The 16,825-nt window shown below is 47.5% G+C and overlaps 1 protein-coding gene and 1 long non-coding RNA gene across 7 annotated transcripts in view; one reads left to right on the forward strand and one right to left on the reverse strand.

Moving 5' to 3' along the window:
* Nucleotides 1-16,825, reverse strand: part of UBN1 (ubinuclein 1) — an 810,192-nt gene that overhangs the window by 366,999 nt on the left and 426,368 nt on the right. The gene's annotated exons all lie outside the window — the stretch shown is intronic.
* The window catches only part of LOC144784250 (uncharacterized), a 497,620-nt gene that overhangs the window by 363,914 nt on the left and 116,881 nt on the right, over nt 1-16,825 (forward strand). Inside the window, exon 3 of the long non-coding RNA XR_013601622.1 lies at nt 3,772-3,910. This is a non-coding gene — a long non-coding RNA (uncharacterized LOC144784250). The remainder of the gene's footprint in view (nt 1-3,771; nt 3,911-16,825) is intronic.

Consider the following 16,825-nt stretch of genomic DNA (forward strand, 5'->3'; position numbering starts at 1 on the left):
TTTAAATAGCGTGAACAAGACCGTTGCGGGTATCAGAGCGCTTTACAAGGTAAATATAGGTAACAGGCATATAGTAAAGAAACTAAATGTTCCATATAAATCAAAAATCGAATATACACGTATACACTTGGCTCATGTGAATTTGGACATGAGAAGAGATTTCACTTCTTTTTTGAAAGATGCAGTAGAGGGATTCCGTCTAGTGCATTCCAAATCCTGGGCGCCATCCCCGAGAATTATCAGTTGTATGTTTTCTTCTTGTTGAATCTTTGTGGTTTCAGTTAAAGGTTACTAGCACTTCTAGAGGATCTGTTGGCACATGAAGGCACCAGTTTATGTGCCAGATAGCTAGTAGTGTTGTGATGTATGGCTATATGTGTCAGACAGTTGATTTTAGTTGAATTCTGGCTTCAAAAGGTAGCCAGTTCAGGGTTCTGAGGTCCGGGGAGATGTGAGGGTTTCTTTTGGAGCCAGTAATAAGTCTAGCTGCTGCGTTGATTGAAGCTCTCAGAGGGGCCGTCGAGGATCTGGGAAGACCGCAAAGAGACACTCCTATATTCCACTCTTGGGATAACTAGTGCTTGAACTGCCAGTTTGAAGTCATTTCCCGGCAGGAAGGGTTATAGTTTTCTCAAGGTGTTCATCTGAAAGTTTGCTCCTTTTGTTGCGGCGCTGATGTGTTTCTGCATATTTATATTTCTGTCCAGAGTTACTCCCAGCGATTTTTCTGTGTCGATAATAAGAGGTTGGCAGTTGAGTGCTGTTAGATGTTTCAGCCAATCTTGGATATTGGTTACTTGGGAGGGAGGGTTGATTAGGAGGAATTCGGTTTTGAGGGTATTCAGTTTTAGATGGTTTTTGGCCAGCCAAGTCTGAGTTTTTTCTAGCGTAATTATGTGCGTAATGCCTGATTCAGTACTGTGCCCTGTCCAGAAGCCAGATTGGTATTGGTTGAGAAGGTTGAAATTGTCTATGTGTTTGTCAAGCTGAATGTGTACACATGTTTCTAATAGTTTGTCCAGGGTAGGGATGTTAGATATTGGACAGTAATTATTTAGGTCCTCAGGGCCACCGTTGGCTTCTTTAGGATGGCGGATACCTGCCCACATTTAGGGATTTCAGGGATGATTCCTTGCAGGAGAGAGGTATTTATAATCTTGGTCCATAAAGGCAGTAGCAATGGAATTAAGTCTATTATGCAGTTTGCAGGAAGAGGGTCTGTGAAGTGATTGCAGGATTCAAAGCCATGAGTATTTGGAGTATAGCGTCCTCGTTGTAAGTATTGAGGGAGGACCAGGAGGCATTAATTTTTAAGTTGAACTTTGGTGAACCTCTGGGTGGGACTCCTGGAAGGGATGATGAAGTGTCCACGTGTGTGTCAGTATACGATATTAAATCATTGAGTAGGTCCTTCTTTATGTTTTCGGTCTTCATAGTGAAGAAGGAGGCAAACGCTTCGCAAATGGGTAGAGAGCCTGTATTGTCATTGTCGGGGGGGGGGGGGTCACCCTTAGATTGTGTTTTGATTAGATCGAATAGTTTTTTGGGACGATTCTTGGCTTAGTCTAATTGATAACTGAAAAAGTCTGCTTTAGATCATCTGATCTTTCTGTACAAGTCTCTTCATTCTTAGCAGCATGAGGTGGTTAGCTGATGGTGCGGATCTCCATCTTCGTTCAATTAATCTTAGGGATTGTCGGTCCTCATTGAGTCTTCCATCGTACCAGGGTTTTAAGTCTTTAGTGGAGACTCTCTTCAGTTCGAGGGGGGAGGGGTGACCTTGTCTAATAATGTTCATGGAATGGAAGTAGTGGTTGGTAAGATCTTGAACATCATATAGTCCTACTGGAGGAAGAAGGATGTTGGAATTGGAGGTTGCAATTAGGTCAGCATCGATATTTTTCAGATCCCTTTTCCTTAGTTCTCGTGGGTTGAGCAGAGTTAAGTTTTACTGTTTCGTTGATGAAGAAAGTGATGATGTGATGGTCAGACCAATCACATGGTAGAATCATATCGTGCTGAATGGATTCGGCCTTAGAAATGACTAAGTCAAGGATTGAGCGTTTATCATGTGTGGCGCTGTTATAGATTTGGGTGAGGTCAAGGTGCGAGAGGAAGGCTTTGAGGCAATTGACAATTGAGTCATTAGGGTCATTCCAGTGGAGATTGAGGTCTCTGAGAAATAATTAGGTGTTTTGTTGTTTCTACTCATGGACATAGTAGAAACAATGTCCATGAAATGTTTGATAAAGATGTTCGATGAAGGCTTATATTTGTTGTACATGCTTTATTTGTTCACAGGTCCACCTTGCCTTGGTTGTACAGTGAAGAGACGTTTGTGCGTTTGTCTGCCTGAAATAGCATTACTTTTTGCTTGTTTACTTTAATCGGAAGGTAACTTTGTTGTGGAAGTGGTGCACACATTCAGATTTGCCTCGCTGTTGCAACCCCATATGGCCCAAGTGTCTGTGTGGACCTTTTCTGTTTCCTTGGGGTTTCGCACTTTGTTTGCATCCCCGGCTACCGTTGGTAGCCCCTATCGCACCTGGCCCCTCCCGAACTTCAAGTGAGCGTGTTTAGCAGAGTTGTGGTGCCATCTTGGGCTCCCACGCCGCCACCTGAAGAGGCAGAGCAACCGATGTGTAGCAGTTCAACAGGGCAATGAGTTCACCAATTAATGTGACGCAGCTGGTGGATACGGTAGGATGGGTGCATAAGCCGGTGGTGAACTGTTGCGATGGTAGGCAAGGTCCGTCTAACCTCATCCAACAGGAGTGTTGGAACAGTAGCAACCATATGATGCTGTAGTGGGGGAGGGCAAAAAATGCCATAAGAACAGATGATGGACGGAAGCATGGCAGAAGCTGACACCAGCTGCAGGCTATTATAGTGAGAAGCTTCTCAAGCCCACTTCCTCAATATTGCCTGGTGTTGGCCTATCTGGTACGCAAGCCAAATGCACTGTAAACTCCTGGGATAACTTTGAATGTTGCCATAACAGTTTGTGCCAGTTCCGAATTTTATGAAGCTCATTTGATTGACTTATGGCAAGATACGTATGTTCATTACTTCTGTGTAAATGCACCAGTACTTGTGGGATGGGCACTCAGAAGAAAAGGCCAGTATTGCCTGCTCAAAGAAGCAGCAAATATATTGTCAAGACAAAACACTTGCGTTTGGTGTGTGGGGCAAACTTACATTTTGAGGAAGGTGTCGGAGCTATGGCGTTTTGGGGCACATGAAAGGAATACTTTTTTGTTTCTAGGGGTGCTCTCCATCAGCATAAATTTATATTTGCCATGTTGTTAAAACGAAGCTTGGTTTGAAATCTAGGGCAACCGTCTGTCTACATTAGGTATCATAAAAGAGGTAGCAAACACACCTTATTGCAGAGTAGGAACCCAAAGCAGTTTACAATTATAATACATTTAAATGCATTTTGCTAGATGGGGATATGTGGGTGCTCTTTCTTTTGGAAGGTCTGGCTAGAAATAGGGACCTTTCCTACTTGCGTATCAAAAAAGCAACGTTGCTATAAATACCAAAAGAACTTTGTGCTAATTTACTTCTATTCCATAGTTGGTGTAGCATCAGATTATCCCAGTACTTGTCGACTGCTTGTTGTAACATGCTTCATCTGCGCAGGAGTCTACTAGGACATATGCCCGTTACATGTCAAATTTCAAATACTGAAGATGCTGTCTGTAAACTATATCCCCATCATCTGAATGGTTTAAACCAAACAATCTGTCATGTTTATTGTCTTGACAGATAGCAGTGATCTTCTCTTCAAAATCTCAAGAGATCTCTTGGATTCTTCTTCTCTGACCATGAAAGCGTTGCCTTCCTTTGGGCTGGAGGGAGGGCTTTGTATGGAGTTTCTAAAGGCAAAGTCTGCTTTGAGATGAAGGTTAGTTTTATTTATTTACTGGGTTGTGATGATATCCGACTTTTGCTCCAAGCAGCGACTGAATTAGTGATCGGTCCAGTCTGCTGCATTATTGTAGAAGCTTTATGCAGCAGTGCACAACCACAGTGGAGCATTCACAACAGGTGTGTTTTGTCCTACTTTTTGTGCCGGGGACATTACGCAGGTACGTAAAATTGGCTAGTGTTTTGGGAACAAGGGTCATGGTACAGGAACCCAACAAATATTTTTTTTAGAACACCTTGCATGCTAAGGAAGTGGAGTAGCAATAATGTAACTAAGTGTGGCCTGCACTTGTGTGATTATTTAAGTTGTATTGCCCCCTCATGCCAGAAGATTTGTCTTTGTAGCGTAGCTTTGATTAGATCTATAGTTCCCAATCATGCATGTTTTCTGCATATCCTTAAAGGCCCTTTGTGGTTGCTGCACTGTCTGATTTTCATTGAATAGCATTGAAGGCCATCCTTGGGTGTGTGTGGCCGTTCACCAGTGGCACGCGAAGTAACAGTAGATACTGTAGCACCCTAGGATAATGTGCTGTATGGCTAAATACTTATAAGGTCCCAAAGGTGAGACCTATTGGATATGCCAATGCTTGTTGTCTTTTTACATGTCAATTAGCCAAATAAGTTAAGTAAGGTATATTAGACTGAAACCACTAGCTTGCAAAAGAAAACTTTAACTAGCAGATAAAAACAGGAAAGCAGGGTTCCTGTAAAGGATCCAATTAGACTAAAATGTGGCTGTGTCACTTAAAACACACCAGACACTGAATATTTCCAACTATGCACAGCAGTTCCTGTGGAGCAGTTAGTTTTAAGGGGATAACCTTGAAAACAATAAGTGCATTCCTTTTGGTAACGCCCTGTCTGATGAATACTCTATCTGCAGAATCCTCAGCGTGTGAATCTCCCCAAGCAGAATGGATCTAGACTTTCTCTTTAATAGTTCAGTACACCACGGGACATGATTTTTTTTTTGTTTGAATTTGTTTATTGGGTTTTAGGTTGCATTTACATGAATAATACGACAGTGTTCAATCAAGATTAAACGAAGATTACAAAAAAGTGCAGTCATAGAGATACAATTAGAGATGCGGATCCTGTTAGGCATTTCACAGTTCAGGGTCATTGTCAATCTAGTGTTCTTATCTGTGTGCCTTGGAGGCGCGTATCACGTGGCTTCCCACCATAACTTCTGCATCCTCCATGAGCGGGACCATTCTGAACATGTTAGACTATCTGCTGCACCCGTGGGGGGTTGAGCTCGTGTCGTGTCAGGTACTGTGAGGGTGACGCTATGGGCATCAGGAATGTGGGCGTGATACGTGATAACATGTGATATCGTGGTGTCTCCATGCGTGAAGTCAATCAGCTAGTAATACGTACGAGTAGCATTCTGTCTAGTTCAAGCTTGCCTTCTTTCCCAGAAACTATGGGGGTGAACTGATGAACTTGGGGGTGGGGTGGGAGTGTGGGAAGGACAGGAGGGGGGGGGTTTCTAGGTCACTTTGTCGAAGCACAGTATGTATATTTCCAAGTCGTGAGGGATAGGTCTATAGCGAGTGTCGGTGGTTTGTGTCTGGGTTTCGGAGGGCCGTCGCTTGTGGTCGCTCACAACTGGTGTGTAGACTCCGTGATATGTTTATGGGGGCACGGGGGTCGGCGTCGTCGGTCGTATCTGAGATTGTGTGGCTGTAGGGGACTCCTGAGGGCGTGTCGTCTGTGTGAAGGTGTATAGTAGTTGGGCCCACTCCTGGGATATGGGATGTTTGCGATGTCCCCGTACCTCCTCCTCCCGTAGTATCTCTTCCTCCGCCTTCCCCCATTTAAGTACCGCATCTACCCACGCAGCCTCCGGTGGTCCCGCCGGGGCTCTCCAGTGCATGGCGATACCGCGTTTTGCCAAGAGGATTGCTAGTGATAGGAATCGGTATTGTGTTTTCTCAGTTTTCCGTTTGCGGAAGATTCCGAGTGCGCATACCTCCCACGTGTTCATGGTGGCAATGGTCGTGGCCTCTGCTAAGGTTCGGTGGATCGTGTCCCAGTACTGGCGGAGAACGGGGCAATCCCAAAACATGTGCCTGAAATCTGCACCCGGGGTTCGACATCGGGGACATTGAAAGTGAGTGTCCGGGAAGAATCGTTGGAGGCGGCTTGGTGTAAGATAGGCCCTGTGGAGGACGTTGAATTGTATGTTGCGGAACCTTGCGTTCCTGGAGACTTTTTTGGGATATTCCAGGGCTGACCTCCATTCCCCGTCATGGACCACTCTGCCGAATTCTGTCTCCCACTTCTGGCGTAGAGACTGGAGGGATGGGAGAATTAACGAGCGACCCGCTTTGTAGAGCCACGTTACTAGGTGTCTCCCCACCCCCATGTGTAGGACCGTATGAATCACTGGATGTGTCGCTGGTTCGCCGGCCCCTAGGTTCCAGTGCGTACCGCTGCTATCCAGTAATTGCCTATGTAGCAAAAACTGTCCAGGGGGTATGTCGTAACGGTCCATCAGCTGTTCAAACGTCAGCAACTGCCCGTCGTCGAACAGAGATCCGATCTCCGTGACCTCCAGTTCTGTCCAAACCGCAGCGTGCCCGGGAAATAATACGATTCCCTGCGAGGGAAACCCACTAGTGGCAGCAATGGCGAATACGGTGGTTGTGTTTTGGACATGCGGTGTATCCGCATCATGCACGTTCGGGCAACGGACACCTGCAGGGGACGAGTCCGCAGGGGTTTAGTGCCCGGTAACAAGAGTCTGACGATCGCGGCCTGCGAGAGAGGACCAGTAGTTGTGTTGGTCTCTCCTGTGTGGCGTCCCGCCGTCCAGTAGGACAGCCACTGGAGCTGGGCCGCTAGAAAGTATGCCTCAAAGGCCGGCGCTCCCAGTCCCCCCTCCGTGGTAGGCAGGTAGAGTGTGGCGAGCGCCACTCGTTTTCGACCCCCTCCCCATATCAAGTCTATCAGAAGAGTGTTCAGTTCTCCGAAGAATGATCGAGTTGGGATCACTGGGAGATTCGCGAAGCTATATAGTAGGCGGGGAAGCATGATCATTTTTGCCAGTGCCACTCTGCCTATGGGTGCCAGTGGGAGTGTCCTCCAGAAGTTGACCGCTGATCGAAGACCAGCTAGTGTCCTACGATGATTCCCTGTGTATAGGTCCTCCGGGGTATGGTACAACCGTATTCCCCGGTATCGGGGGGCGTCGGCGTTCCAGACGAGTGATTGGGTACCCATTCGGATTTCGAAGGGGGCCATATGAGGGCTCAACGGGTATATGGAAGATTTCCCCCAGTTGACCCTTAGGCTTGACACTGTCGCAAACTCCTCTAACGTTCTCCAGATGCACGTCAGGTCGCTCGTGGCATCCCTGACATAGATCAGGAGGTCATCTGCGTATAGAGATACGCAGTGCCACATATGTGCTAGGGGGATACCCCAGTCTTCACCCTCTCGCCTCAGGCGTATCGCCAAAGGTTCAACCGCCAGAGCAAACAAGAGGGGCGACAACGGGCATCCTTGTCTGGTTCCTCTGCTTACGGTGAATTCCGGGGAGATATATGTGCCGATCCTGACCCTGGACCTAAGTTGTGTGTACAGGAGCTTAGTGTAAGCGATGAGTCGGGAGCCAAAGTTGTTCTTGGTGATGACTGCGAACAAATATGGCCATAGGAGGGTGTCAAATGCTTTCTCGAGGTCTAGTATGAGGCAAGCTGCATTCGGGAACTGGGCTCGGGCCATGTCTTGGACGTGGAAGAGTCTACGGAGATTTTGGGATGTGTTGCGGTTTGGTACGAATCCGTTTTGGTCGGGGTGGACCAGTTGGGGTACGACTTGGGCATACCTCGTCGCTAACAGTTTACCCAGGATTTTACAGTCTGAGTTAAGTAATGTGATCGGCCTGTAGGACGATGGGAGTTGGGGGTCCCTGTGTGGTTTTAGGAACGACACTATTAATGATTCTCTGAGGGAGCGTGGGAGGATTCCCGCCTTGAATGCGTCTTCGAACATAGCCGTTAGCCGCGGGGCGAGGTGAGCTACGAACGTCTGGTAATACTCGAGGGGGAAGCCGTCCATGCCTGGGGCCTTGTTCCTGGCAAGCGTCCCTATCGCTGCCTTAATCTCGGTCTGCGTTAATTTCCTGTCTAGGTCCTTTCGGAGCACCGGCGAGACCTGAGGGATTGGTAATGGGAGTAGGAAGTTGGACACCTCGAGGGCGTCGCCTTGGCTGGAAGTTTGGTATATGTGTGAGTAATATGTGTAGAAAACCTGCATGATCGCTACCTGGGAAGTCTGGAGGTGACCAGCTTGGTCTGCAATTTCCGTCATAGGTTTCAAGTCGGGGTCTTGTCGAGCTAACCATGCTAAGAGCGTGCCACCCCTATTGCCCTCCCGGTGTACCTTACTGGCATATTTTCTGAAATTGTATTTACGCAGGTCCCGCAATGTCTCAGCGTATTTTGTCTTAGCCTCTGCTATTTGTAGCTGGGTCACCTCACCGCGGTCATCTGCTTGCAGCATGGTTGCTAGCTCCTGTTCTGTGGTGTGTAATGCGCGTTCTAGCACCTTTCGCACTCCTAACACTTGCTGAATGCAGTGTCCCCTCGCCACTACTTTATGTGTAACCCACTCAACAAGACTAGAGGACGCCGAGCCCGCATTGAGTCTGAAGTGTTCCTGTAGGTGTTCCCCGTGATCGTGTGTGAATGCCTGGTCTGTGAGGCACTCCCGAGGGAGCTTCCAGGTCGGTACTGGGGGGTGGGGCGGTTTCCATCGGAGGGTCAGGACGTGGGCGTCATGATCTGATAGTACTCTGCCTAGGTAGTCTGTGTGTCTGGCTTTGGCGTGTATTGCAGGTGAGCATAGAAATCGGTCAAGTCTCACTCGAAGATCGTGTGGAATGGAGTGAAACGAGTACAGTTTCGTTGTGGGGTTCAGTGCTCTCCACGTGTCCGTCAGTGTCCAGTGTTGAACCCACTCATTGAAGAGTTCCGTCTGCCTGTAGATTGGGGACCGTGGTGGCGGGGGGCGGGACCGGTCGAGGGTCGTGTCTAAGACACTATTATAATCCCCTCCTAGTAGCCAAGAGGTGTGAGTATGGTGCGCCAGTGTGTTCGTGAGGCAAGCCCAAAAGGCGTTCTGTTCCACATTTGGGGCATAGATACTGCCTATCAGGATAGACTGTCCATCCAGTTGTCCTTCCAGTAATACATAGCGTCCCTCCTTATCTACCACCCTGGATTGTTCTCGAAAGGGGACTCCCGGCCTGACCCAGATAAGTGTGCCCCTGGCAAATGCGGAGTACCCTGTAGCACAGATCATACCCCTCCATTTCCTCTGCAGCTTACCGACCTCCGCCGTCGTCAAGTGAGTCTCTTGGAGGAGAGCTATATGCGCCTGCTGTCTCTTTAGAAAGGGATAGACAGCATATCGTTTGCTTGCTGTGTGTAGCCCCCTGACGTTTAGTGTGATAAAGGTAAAGTCCGAGTTAGAGGGTTTTGTCATGTGAGGATGTCTATCGTGTTAGTCGGTGCACTTTTCACCTCTCGGTTATACCCAGGGCCACTCTCGCTCGCGTGACCTCCCTCCATATGTAGTATCGCCGTGACCAGAGTACTATCTCCCGTGTAGGCATCAGGGTTAAAAGGGAAAGGACGTAACATGGAAACAACATATGGGAAACAGTCCCAACTTAAGGGGCCCATTGCAAGGCATGATGAGCCCAAACTGTACATCTCGTACTGTCTCTAGTTAGTTTGGTGTGAGGGGGTGTTGAAGCGGTGGAACCCCGATCTCGGGTCAAGGCCACCCGCCGCATTGTGTCTCTGCGTGGGTGTATGCTACCACTCATACCTTAGGCGTGTCTTCCCGGCGTCCCTCGCCGGCTGGCTGCTCCATCATCTCAATCTTACCGCTGAATGTGTCAGTCGCTATCAGATGAGTGTATCCGCCGTCTGTGGGGTCACCAGTGGCGGGGAGGCGGAACCATCTCTGGAGGTGCGGACGTCGCTCTGGCCCTCATCCTCGGAGGTGAAGATGTGGGGGCCTCGATCCCTCTCCCGTTCAGCGTCCAGTTGCCTGACCTCCGTCGCTGCCTGAATGGCTTTCCGTCGGTCTGCTATGATTTGTTCCAAATCCGGGGCACGCTTGACGCTGGGCGACGGTGGTCGATTCATCTGTGTGAGAGTGACTTTCCTGGCTCGAAGTCGTCGCCGTTTGTTGGACGCAGAGCTCGACAGCGTATCCTCGCGATCTGATCGGGGTTGACTGCGGTGATCCAACCAGTGTCTTGCCTCCTCGGGGTCCGTGAAGAAGTGTGTTGTATCTTCATAGATGATTTTGAGGCGGGCCGGGAACAGGAGGGCATACTGTATCTTATGGTGGCGCAGGACTTGCTTTACTGCCAAGAACGTGGCGCGTTGGCGTTGCACTGCCTGAGAATAGTCCGGGAACACCATCACATTTTTGTCTTCCACCCTGAGGACTTTCGCTTGCCTGGCCGCCCGTAGGATCGTGTCCCTGTCCTGATAGTGCAGAAGCTTCAGAAGGAATGGTCTGGGTGGGAAGCCAGCTCGAGGCCGTCCAGTCGGGACCCTGTGTGCCCTTTCTACTGAGAAGTACGGCGTTAGATCTTGGGTCCGGGTGAACGTTTTTATCCAGGTCTCTATAAATCGGATAGGGTCTTCCTTCTCCACTCCCTCCGGCAGATTGATCAGACGTATGTTGCTCCGGCGAGAGCGTCCTTCTAAGTCGTCCGTCTTGCGTTCTAGGAAAGTGACCTTCTCTTGTAGGTCCTTGATGGCTTTTTGGTTGAGTTGGACCTGGGGCTTCAGTTCTTGGAGCGTGTGGCTCTCTTGTTTCACCTTATCCGCCAGCTTCCTATGGTCGTCGCGTAGCAGGGTGATGTCCGAGGCCAGTTCCCCAAATTTAGTTTCCATGGAGACTCGTGAGTGCTCGATGGCCGCCAGGACTTTGTCTAGCTTCGTGGACATGTCCGCTTCCTGTGGAGGACCTGTGGTAAATAAATAAATAATACCTCTCTTTTTGACTAGACATATATCATAACAGATAGCTCAATAAATAAGAGTCAAGATTCGAGGTAGTAGGAGTTTTGCAGGTTTAATACAGCATAAGGACAGGAACAGGACAACCTGCATAGGAATAGGATGACAGGGCCCAGCAGCTGCTGGGGCTGGGTCTGGGATGAGCGCGCTGACCTTTAATAACAATACATGAGCATATATACATAACGCAAACACATAGCATTACATTGCAATAGGCGTAACAGTGGGTGGAGCAGTAGGTGTGACGCGTAGCAGTCGCGAAAGATAAGGGTGAGAAGAAGGTGTAACAGGGCGTATACATAGACATGTGATGCAAACGTAACAGAATATGTCATGAATGGGGCGGAGACCATGGAGGGGGCTACCTGAGGAGCCGGGACCTCTAACCTGATGGTGCGCGCAAACTGGCAATGACGTATTACTAGGAGAAGCTGGGGGCTATGAACTCTGTGCTAGGAGCAGAGACTGAAGTCTGGAGAGTCAGGGCGACATGTACCTAAACCCTATCTAGTATCTGATGTTTAGGGAACATGTTGATATAAACTAGAAGTCATAAGGGGAAAGGCTAACTTGATTCTAAGACTGGACCATGCATTATTCTACATGTAGTGCGTGATGAAGAATATTAAATGACCATTAAATGCAGTATTTCTCTAACATGGAGCCCTGAAGGCTAGACAATGACGGAAACTATTGATGCGATTCAGTAGCTTAGGAATGCAGGGAAGGAGGGCTGAACTGATAACTGGAATCATAACATATTCTTGGCAGACTCAGAGACTGAGCCAGGCTGGGCCGGGCACTGCGAGGCAGGAAGTAAGTGAGGGGTCGAGGATACAGGTGGGGGCTGTATCGCTCCTCAGCGAGGCTTCAGGAGACAGGAGTTGAATCTGGTGTCCAGGCCCTTTTGAGGCCTAGAAACGGGGACTTTATAATAGAATAACGTGCACACTGAGAAACGTGGCAACGTAGCTTTACATAGGCCTGATATTCGTATTATTCACGAGGACTGGAAACTGGCATACTAGAGGTGGACACAACTGTAATTGCGTCATTAATCAGACATGGGGAATGCATATGCATATTTAATCATGCACACATAACATATGATGGATGACACGTAGGGACACAAAACATGGCAAAATTTACTTTTCCACATTCCCTCCTTGTCACTACGTTTCCATCAGGAAACATCAATATTCATGATACCATCTATCATTTCATACAGTATCATTTGCTCGTCTCGAATTATCCTGGAACGGGATTTAGAACGGGGCTTGGGACTAGGAATACAAGAGGTAGCACAAATGCCGCAAATCGCAGGGCCACATTGTATACAGAGGCAGCAGCTGAATATGATCGCTACTGCTATACCTAGAAAGGACAAGACTTTCCATCCCCATGCGGAAAGTATATTCCAGAACCAACCGGACCATGTCCAGGTGCCTGGATCTTGGTGTAACAGATGGGCAATTTTATGGAGTCTGGTTATAGCTGAATAAACAGACGGCGCGTTATTTGGAATGAAAATGCAGCAACTAGATCCGATGACTCTACAGGCCCCGCCCCTATCGGCCAGTATGACGTCAAGGACGAGACGATTTTGCAAAACGACAAATCTCATAGCAGATTGCTCTTCGGTTAGGTTACCTAGAGCAGAGGCAGTCTCATTTACTACAGCTTCGAGGGTTCTTGTTAATCTACGGATTAACTTACTATTCTGGACAGGTCCTATAAAGAAGAAGAAACCTCTGTTGAAATCGGTATATTGTTCTAGAGCAGTTTCAGTATAATCGACAATTGGGGACTCCCTTCTATGTCTAATGTGTACTAGATGTGTATTTCTATGATAATCAGGTGGGGCTAGGAAAACTGGTGGCAGTAGGAAGGCAATGTAACAGGTTCCCTCCCAATCGAGGGGCAGGCGAACATATGCAGTTTGACCACAAATAAAATAAGAATGACGTGAAGCTTTGAAAATAGATTTCCCACTGTCACTATACTTGACAATAGTAGTACAATCACTATGTCCTACATGTACAGAACCATTATTTCGGACACATAATTCGCCTTTGACTGGTAGTACTGAAATAGCAGGTAAGTCTGGAGTAGTAACAGACTGAACATTCAGGACCATGAAATTCGACGAATAATTACCTAAATTATACACTTCATTTTCTAGATCTAAACCTGTTCGGTGAGGGAGACCTTGCTTGTCTGGGAAACATGTACTGTTAAGAAAAGACATATCTGTTGAGGATGACGTTAACGTGGACCATGCTCCACACGAACCATTATGTGAAAATGGATAAGGAAAAAGTGGCAGAACTCCCTTCGGTGTCTGGAAAGGGGGGAGTCGACCACACACCCAACAATTAGTGGTATTGCTGGTCTGGTGTGAGTAATGTAACATACGGATAAATGAGTTATTACGCATAGCGAGGCGGTAGGACAGCTCGTGAGGAGGCAGATCACTAAACGTGTGCTCTACTGTAGCATTAGCAGACTTATTTACATGTGAAACTGGGAAACATAGGTAAAATGCATAACTGGTGCAGGAAATCATAAGGCTGGAAAACAATATGAAACATAGAAAAACGATACATCGGATTGAGTTTTGACTAACTCTCTCACTATGGGGGTCTATTTTATACATGTCAGAAACAGTCTAACCGTTTCACCTAGGGGAGGACTTAGACAATCAAACTGGCTGACTTAATTTACTAGACCGTAGTTTCTGTTTATACTCCTGCTGCGGAGTTTTCTCTAACAGGGGAGGGGTTGTAGCAATGTCTTTTGCGGGACAGTCCTTGAGAACAATATTCTGGCAATCCTTTGAATCCTGGGAAATGTTCCTTAAGACGGGTTTTGGTCCATTGAAAAGTTTAACATGAGAAAGGTGCACCCAGCCCTTGCGTCCTTCCAACTTCACGGCTGTACGGGTGGTGAGGAGGACCTGTCGGGGCTCTTTCCATCGAGGCTCCAGCGGACTTGATCTGTCAAAGTTGCGGACCATCACCATGGATCCTGGGACGATTTCATGCGGTGCCACCTCGGTATTGTCTGGAAATGCGGCGGCAACCTGTGAACGACATGAGTTGAGGGCAGACATCAAGGAAGCTAGGTAATCTGTCAGCATATTACTTGAAACATCGGTAATACTTCGGGGTCTAGGAGTACCCCACATATTTGGGGGGCGGCCGAATACGACCTCGTACGGGGACAGACCTGATCTGGAATGTGCGACCATGCGCATGTAAAATAGAGCAACTGGCAGAGCTACTAGCCAGTCCACACCTTTTTCTTGACAGACTTTGGCGATGCGGATTTTCAGGGTTTGATTATGTCTCTCAACGAGACCGGCTGCTTCAGGATGGCGTACACAATGGAACTTCCACTGGTACCCTAACAAAAGGGAAACGTGCTTCATTAACTCTGAGGAGAATGGCTGGCCGTTATCAGAATATACGACTCTAGGGAGTCCATAACGAGGGAAGAATTCACGAACCAACTGCTTGGCAGTGGTCGCGGCTGTGTAATCTGGGACTGGATATGCTTCTGTCCACCTGGACAAAGCGCATACAACTACAAGGACATACTTGAAACCTCGACATCGCTCCATCTGAATATAATCCATCTGGAGGACTTCAAAAGGGTGGTCAGGGGGCTGGAATCCACCTTGTTCCACCGGGACACTTTTACCTGGATTAAACTGACAACATATCATACAGGTACGGACTTTCTGCTTGGCTGCAGCTCGTAAATGCTTGTTGAACCAAATGTTCTGGATACTGTCTAACATAGCTTTTTCTCCTAAATGTGCTGGACTATGTGCGGTATTAATAATGACTTGAACCATAGAGTCGGGGAGAAACCATGTGGCTTTACCCTTCGTTACCCATCCTTGATCTGTCTGGACCCCTCCTTGTTCGGACCATTTCTTGATTTCATCGGGAGTAGCATGTAACTGGATATCTATGACATCTTGAGTAGGGTCCTTAACTGTCATGCATGTAGTCGGATCTGGAGTATGTGTCAGGTTAACTTGAATGTCTGGAGTCTGTGCTGTAAGCTTGGCTGTGCGATCTGCTAGATCGTTACCCTGGGAAATAATGTCAGTGACCTTCGTATGTGCTTTGCATTTCATGATAGCAATGGATATCGGTAAATGTATGGCATCTAACAGAGCTTGGATAAGGAGACCATGCTGAATCTTGGTTCCATGAGAAGTCATGAAACCTCTCTCCTGCCAGAGCACTCCGAAGTCGTGTACAACTCCAAATGCGTAGCGTGAATCTGTGTAAATATTAACTTTCAGGTTCTTGGCGTGTATGCAGGCTTGTGTCAGAGCAACTAGCTCTGCTGCTTGAGCGGACAGAGTGTCAATACGGTGTGTTTTAATAACGTCAGTGTCAGTAGTCACTGCATACGCGGCGACTAGTTCTCCTGTACTAGTTCTCATACATGAACCATCCACATAAAGTGTCAGGTCGGGGTCTGGTAACGGAATATCTGTCAGATCTTGTCTTGGCTTTGTCGTAATGTTAACTACTTCCACACAGTCATGTGGGTCAGAATTTGAAGTAACTGATGGTAACAGTGTAGCAGGATTTAAAATGTTGCAGCGTCTGATTTCTATGTGTGGCTGGAACAGTGTCAATTCATAACCTGTTAAACGTGCAATTGTCAAGTGCTGAGTTTGTGTTCGGTTCAGAAGAACTTCCACAGAGTGTGGAACTTGTACTGTCAGGGAGTGTCCTAAGACTATGGAATCACTTTGTCTAATAGCTAGTGCTGTGGCTGCAACTGACTTGAGGCACGCAGGCAACGCCTGGGCGACTGGATCTAATGTGCTCGAAAAATAAGCACAGGGCTTGTTTTGTCCTGCTTGATCTTGTGTGAGAACAGATAATGCTGTACCTTCACGTTCTGTGACGAAAAGTGTAAAAGGCTTACTGTAGTTCGGTGTGGCTAGAACTGGAGCTTGGCATAAAGCTTTCTTTAACTCGTTGAAACTCAGTGTATGTTCAGATGTCCAAGGGAGAACAGTCGATACGGCTGCCTCCTGTGTCGTTAACTGTATCAGTGGCTTGGCTAGAAATGCATACTGAGGAATCCATTGTCTACAATAAGAAGTAAGGCCGATAAAGGCACGTACCTCCTTCTGGGTCTTGGGCTGAGGAAGACTCGCTATTAACTGGATACGGTCTGGTGTCAACTGCCTACCCCTCTTGGACAGTAAGTGTCCTAAGTAGACCACTTGCTGGACACAGAATTGAAGCTTCGAAGGGGACACCTTGTGCCCCATCTCGGCCAGGAAATACAGGACCGTTAGTGACGCTCGCTCGCAGTCACGTTCGGAACGGGCTGTGATCAGTAGATCATCGACATACTGGAGCAGGGCAGTGTCAGTTGGCATGTGAATGTTGTCTAGTTGTCTCTTGAGTGCTTGACTGTAAATACTAGGACTTTCTGTGAAACCTTGAGGAGCTCGTGTGAACATATAGCTCCTTCCATTTAAACAAAATCCGAAAAGGAACTGGCTGTCTGGATGAATAGGAACACTGAAAAATGCATTCTTGAGGTCTATGACAGTGAAGAACGTGGCTTCGGAATCAATGGCCGTTAATAGGGAAGAGATGTCTGGGACAACTGGGTACTGAGGAATAATACATTTATTAAGCTCTCGTAGGTCGATCACTAATCGATATACTGGGAGTGCATTTGGATCAGTACGTTTCATGACTGGAATGATCGGAGAATTACATACATTGGAGTCAGTTTCTACAACCACTCCTTGAGCGATGAGCTCGTCAATAATTTTGGATAAGGCT

The sequence above is a fragment of the Lissotriton helveticus genome, chromosome 10 (assembly GCF_964261635.1).
Source record: "Lissotriton helveticus chromosome 10, aLisHel1.1, whole genome shotgun sequence".
NCBI classification, from domain to species: Eukaryota; Metazoa; Chordata; class Amphibia; order Caudata; family Salamandridae; genus Lissotriton; species Lissotriton helveticus.